The following is a 6247-nucleotide window of genomic DNA, read 5'->3' on the forward strand; positions in this document are numbered from 1 at the left end:
TCGGTCTGTTTCCCACTTTTAACACGGGAGTTGCGTTTCTCTTTTTTCTTGTTCTATGAGCAGCTCTGCAAACAACTCACCGAATCACAAGTTACATAAAGCAATTTATAGGCATTTTCTAATTGAGTTGAAAGCACATTTTTGGGGAGTCTCTTAATTTTTTTAAAAAATGGTTAATACTTCTTTTAAGAATTGGGCAATTGTAAACCTTTCTCAAGCACTTGGGTAGGCCTGTAGTTCACACTACATGTTTTTTTATTTAAACCCTTTGTACTTTTTTTGTTATTTTCTTAAAACGCCAGAAATATTTTCCTATTGAAAAAGTTTGGGTCTTGTTTAAATAATGTGTGTAAACTACAGGCGAAAGATGTTTTTCCTGAACCTTGCCTGGTCGTTCCATATTTGCTCAGCCTTGTGTCTAAAACTGTTACTACGTTTTGATCAGCCATCTTAAAATGTTCAGATGTAAAGTCTACACACACATTTGCAGTCAACTTCTCAAAACAACCTGGAGAACGAGTGTGACAAAACTGAGCGCACAGCAGACACATCTGCATGCCACAACTCTGACTGACTTACATAATGTGTAACCAGTACACCTCCACAGGGAAAAAAAGTTGTTGGTTTAGGGGCCACTGATTCAAAGACTGTTTGCCTCAAAACCCTACATAAAAAAGGTCAGCCACCAAGGCGGAAGGGAGGGAGGACATAAAGGATTATCCATGGCAACCTTATCAACAAGTCATTTATCAACATAACGTTATCTTGTTAGCTTGGATCATCTTTCAGACTTTGTAACACATTTGAAACATAGAAGTGCTATTGTCACGCAACATGCAACTTCTGAAGACATGAAATTAATGTAGATTTTTTTTTTTCATAAGTTTTGTGGCAAAGAAATTTCAGGTGAGAATTAATTGAACAAAATACAACTTGCAGACGTCAATAAGGAACAAATTAATTTATTCAGAAGTAAGATTAGGGTTTAATGCACCATCAACACTGAGATTTTTTATGAAAGAGTACACATACAAATTGCAGAAGAAAATTGACTGTATCCTCTTCAAATGAGCTACATCAGCATTTGCATTCTGAAATTTAGTGTAACCACAGGAAAACTAAATTTGGATGGCCAGATGCACCATGCTTTAGATACTACATAGTTTAAGTCCCAGTCTAACCCACTGGGTACGTCTATGCAATTATTGGAGGACAGCAATGCCATGCCATACCCAACAGTCATGTCCTGTCAAGCAGTGTGGTTTCAATGCTACACCTAAATTTATGGACACCCAATTAAACCACTCCCCCCCTCTTTCTGCTTACGTATCTTTTTGCACTGCCCCCCCTGTGCTCTTCTTATTTTGTTGTGTTGCTGCAGAACAATCTATCCAAAGAACTGCATCTTTCCCACTACTCCCTCCTCATTTCCAACAGCTTAATCAACTGTTTTCAATACATTCAGTCTTGCCATAGCCATCTGAGTGTGCATTTGTGTGTCTGAAGGGGTGCACTTTTGCTAGAAAGAGAGTGAGTGAAAGCTAGTGTGAGTGCTGCTTCCTGTTACAAGTTTCTATGCTCCATGCATTGATTTGTTGTAGGTGAGTGCTTGCCTTTTCATTATTTTATATATTTGTGAACTAAAAGCTTACATAGGGAGACAATGTAATCGATAAGTGTGTCCAACAAGTTCAGCCAGTGTTTGATATACAAACGGGGTAGATCATCTAACATTTGCATTGCAAATATTTCACACATGGAAGACACTATCGATATGTGGTTTTCACAGAACTGAACTGTAGGTCAGTTTCTACTGAAATGTTAGAAAGTGTGCAGCTGACATGGAATGACAGACTGCAAACTTGTAATGATGCTGGCAGTGGTCATTTTGAGCACAGGCTTTGAGGGTACATTGGTTCTTTGTGTGTCAGACTACACAGAGGTACTGTATTCACCTCTGTCTTTTGTTTGTTCTAGGCAATGCCCCATTTAACAACATCACACCTCTTGAGACATTAACATCTGTGTAGGGCTGCATCTACGTACGCATGTGAAATTCACATTGGTCTGTGCTACAACATGGAACAAACAACTGTCAGTGTTTACAGTGTTCAAATTATGATATCTTGTAAACTACTTATCTTAGAAGGAAGATTAAGGAAAGGCAAACCTACATTTCTAGCATTTGTAGACTTAGAGAATGCTTTTGACAATGTTGACTGGAATACTCTCTTTCAAATTCTGAAGGTGGCAGGGGTAAAATGCAGGGAGCGAAAGGCTATTTACAATTTGTACAGAAACCAGGTGGCAGTTATAAGAGTCGAGGGGCATGAAAGGGAAGCAGTGGTTGGGAAGGAAGTGAGACAGGGTTGTAGCCTCTCCACGGTGTTATTCAATCTGTATATTGACCAAGCAGTAAAGGAAACAAAAGAAAAATTTGGAGTAGCTATTAAAATCCAGGGAGAAGAAATAAAAACTTTGAGGTTTGCTGATGACATTGTAATTCTGTCAGAGACAGCAAAGGACTTGGAAGAGCAGTTGAACGGATTGGACAGTGTCTTGAAAGGAGGATATAAGATGAACATCAAAAAAAGCAAACAGAGGGAATGGGATGTTGTCAAATTAAGTCGGGTGATGCTGAGGGAATTAGATTAGGAAATGAGACACTTAAAGTAGTAAAGGAGTTTTGCTACTTGGGGAGCAAAATAACTGATGATGGTCGAAGTAGAGAGAATATAAAAGGTAGAGTGGCGATGGCAAGGAAAGCGTTTCTGAAGAAGAGAAATTTGTTAACATCGAGTGTAGATTTAAGTGTCAGAAAGTCATTTCTGAAAGTATTTGTATGGAGTGTAGCCATGTATGGAAGTGAAACATGGACAATAAATAGTTTGGACAAGAAGAGAATAGAAGCTTTTGAAATGTGGTGCTACAGAAGAATGTTGAAGATTAGGTGGGTAGATCACGTAACTAATGAGGAGGTATTGAATAGGATTGGGGAGATGAGAAGTTTGTGGCACAACTTGACTAGAAGAAGGGATCAGTTGGTAGGACATGTCCTGAGGCATCAAGGGATCACAAATTTAGCATTGGAGGGTAAAAATCGTAGAGGAAGACCAAGAGATGAATACACTAAGCAGATTCAGAAGGATGTAGGTTGCAGTAGGTACTGGGAGATGAATGAGCTTGTACAGGATAGATTACCATGGAGAGCTGCATCAAACCAGTCTCAGGACTGAAGACGACAACAACAACAAACTTACACTATACTCTTGCAACAAGCACAGTTGACATTCTTTCAGTCTACTTTGGTCGCAGTACTGTCAACAGTCACTGTTCCATTGAAATATATGTAACTTTTGTAAATAAATACACATTGGAAAACCACAACACTGTGTACAGGTTGCAAAGGCAGGCCTCTGCCAACCATTCCAATTTGTGAAATCCACATATCAATGGCACCTTCCATTACCGAAATATTTGCTGTGCAAGTTTTAGGTGATTCATCCTGTATATGTTATCTCAGAAAACAGTTAATAAATATTTCCTTGTTATAGTTAACTATCACGATCAAATACATGAATTACCAAAAATTAAGTTAATTATATTGTTTGATAGACATAAATATTATTTTATAATTATTTATATGTGATACAAGAGTTTTATGTTTCTACATCTACATCTGCAACCAACCATGAGATGTGTGGCAGATGGTGCATTCCATTGTACCAGTTATTAGTGTTTCTTATTGTTCGATTCAAGTACAGAGTGCATGAAGAATGAGTGATTGAATGCCTTTGTGCATGCAGTAATTATTTTAATCTTGTCCTCACAATCCCTATGTAAGTAAGATGTAGGGGATTGTAGTGTATCCCTAGAGCCATGATTTAAAGCCAGTTCTTGGAAATTTGTTAAAATGCTTTCTCAGGATAGTTTACATCTATCTTCACGAGTCTTCTAGTTCAGTTCATTCAGTATCTCTGCAACACTCTCCTACAGATCAAATAAACCTGTGACCATTTGTGCTGCCCTTCTCTGCATTTGTTCAATATCCTCTATTGGTCCTATTTCGTATGTGTCCCACACACTTGAGTAATATTCTAGAACCAGTCACATGACTGATTTATTAGCAATCTCCCTTGTAGACTGAATGCACTTCCCCAGTATTCTGCCAACATACCTATAAAGTGTTACACCCAGGTTTTTGGTACGAGTTTGCCAATTCCAACAGTGACTCACTGATATTATAGTCATAGAATACTAAGCTTTTTCGTTCTGTGATGTGCACAATTTTACATTTTGGAACATTTAAACCAAACTGCCAATCTTTGCACAATTTTGAAAACTTATCAAGCTCTGACTGAATATTTACACAGCTTCTTTCTAGTAGTACTTCATTGCAGATAAATGCAAAAAGTATGAGGTTACTATTAATATTGTCTGCAAGGTCATTAATCTACAATATGAGCAGGAAGAGTCCCAACACACTTCCCTAGGGCACACACACAGTTACTTCTACATGCGATGATGACACTCTTATAAAGATAACATGCTGCATCCTCCCTACCAAAGTCCTCAATCCAGTCGCAAATTTCTCTTGATAAACCATAAGATTGTACTTCTGACAATAAGCATAAGTGTGGTACCAAGTCAAATGCTTTCAGAAATCAAGAAATACTGCCTCTTCCTGACTGCCTTGATCCAAAGCTTTCAGTATGTAATGTAAGAAAAGTGAGAGTTGGATTTCAGACGACTTGAATCCATGCTGGTTTGCACTGAAGAGGTCATTCTGTTTATGATACCTCATTACGTTTGAGCTCAGAGTCTATAAAAAAAAAAAAAAATCTGTGTGAAGGACATTGGAGGGTAATTTTGTGGATCACTTCTACTGCCCTTCCTGCAGACAGGCGTGACCTGTGTTTTTCCAAGAACTGGACACTGTTTTTCTTTCAAGGAATCTATTACAGATGATCACTAGAAGTTGGAGTTTGCTCAGCCACAAATTCAGTACAGAATCCGACAGCGATACCATCGGACCTTATAGCATTGCTGAATTTTAACAATTTCCGCTGATTCTCAACAACACCGACACTAATACTTATTTTGTTCATCTTTTCGGTGGTATGAGGATTAAATTGAGACAATTCTCCTGGATTTTCCTTTGTAAAGGAACATTTGAAAATGGAGTTGTGCATTTAAGATTTTGCTTTACTACATTTAATTTCAGTTTTTGTCTCGTTCACTAGGAACTGGACACTACCTTTGGTACCACTAACAGCCTTCACATATGACCAGAATTTCTTTGGGCTCTGTGAAAGATCATTTGACAATATTCTGCTACGGTAGTCACTGAAGGCACCACACATTGCTCTCTTGACAGCCAAACACATTTCATTCAGAATCTCTATCTATAACACCATGCTTTGTTTTACACCTATTATGCAGTAATCTCTGTTTCTTCACAGTGACTATATACCATGGAGATTTCTCCCCTTATGAACACTGTTCTACTGGGTACATATCTATCCAGTGCATGGTCAACTATGCTTTTAAGCTTGAGTCATGGTTCCAACATTGCTCCTGCCCTGCACTGAAAGTTTCAAGTCCCACAGAGATATGACACTATTGATTTTTTAGCTAGTTTACAGAACAAATATATCATTCTGATTTCTTCAGCTGTCCTTTGTGCGTTGGTACTCATTGTCACCACAACCATGTCATTGTCATTGATATCAGGTTTGATGCGCAAAACCTCAGAGGCCACTATTTGTTGCCACTAGATCCAATACATTTCCGTCATGGGTGGGGTTCGTAACTATCTGTTCTAGGAAGTCTTCAGAGAAGGCATTTACTAACATTTTACAGGATGTCTTATTGCGCCGCCCACTACTGATAAAACTGTCATTTCCCAATTGATTGTTGGATGATTACAGCATGATTGGGGAACTTATATGCAAGTTAAATGAGGTTGCCTGTAAAGGTTTCGGTTCCATTAGGAGACAAGTCTAGTGGGTGACAGAAGAACCCAATACGGAGTCTTGCCCAAACAATCTCACATGCAGTTTCAATATATTTCTTCATGTATTTGAGTTTCTTGTGTACTGAGACAAATACACCACCTTCCCTATCCTTTCAATATATACCTGAATTTTTCCTAAAAGTTTCACTGGTATCAACTTCAGGTTCCAACTAGCTTTCTGTACTTTGTATTACGTGAGCTTCACTGCTTTCCATGAACACTTCAAACTTT

The sequence above is a fragment of the Schistocerca serialis genome, chromosome 4, assembly GCF_023864345.2.
Source record: "Schistocerca serialis cubense isolate TAMUIC-IGC-003099 chromosome 4, iqSchSeri2.2, whole genome shotgun sequence".
NCBI classification, from domain to species: domain Eukaryota; kingdom Metazoa; phylum Arthropoda; class Insecta; order Orthoptera; family Acrididae; genus Schistocerca; species Schistocerca serialis.